The sequence below is a fragment of the Octodon degus genome, unplaced genomic scaffold (genome assembly GCF_000260255.1).
Source record: "Octodon degus isolate 3935 unplaced genomic scaffold, OctDeg1.0 scaffold00025, whole genome shotgun sequence".
NCBI classification, from domain to species: domain Eukaryota; kingdom Metazoa; phylum Chordata; class Mammalia; order Rodentia; family Octodontidae; genus Octodon; species Octodon degus.
In genome coordinates, this window is record NW_004524601.1 from 12,185,322 (window position 1) to 12,185,890 (window position 569).

Sequence of the window (569 nt, forward strand, 5' to 3'; positions counted from 1 at the left end):
TCTTCTTCTTCTTCTTCTTCTTCTTCTTCTTCTTCTTCTTCTTCTTCTTCTTCTTCTTCCTTTTTTTGCTGTACTGGGGATTGAACTCAGGAGCTTGCTCTTGCCAGGCAAGCACTTATTCTACTAAGCTATCTCCCCAGCCCTTGTGAGTACTGTTTTATGATTTATAGACACAGATAATCTGAATCTAATCTAGGAATTAAACTCTGAGCAAATACATAGCATATAGAAGCAAATTGCTTTCAGGGATGAGTCACTGGGAGTGGGAAAGCCCCTCAGGAGGCACCGATGGCTGTATGGCATTGCCATGGTGTCTGACAGTACCTCTGAGGTCTCAGATGTGGTGTTATGGAGAGAGATTGGGAAGGATATGAAATATGATTTTTATGATTTGTAAAATCCATAGTGAGATAAATACCTTTGACATGGCTTTAAAGTGATTCTACTAAGCTGTAGGAAGACAAGGAGCTTACAAGACAGTGGATATGGGAGTTTGTGCGCAAGCCTGGAGAAGCTTCAGAACGAAGGCAGGGCATGTCCGAGGACCACACGCAGGCAGAACTCCCCTA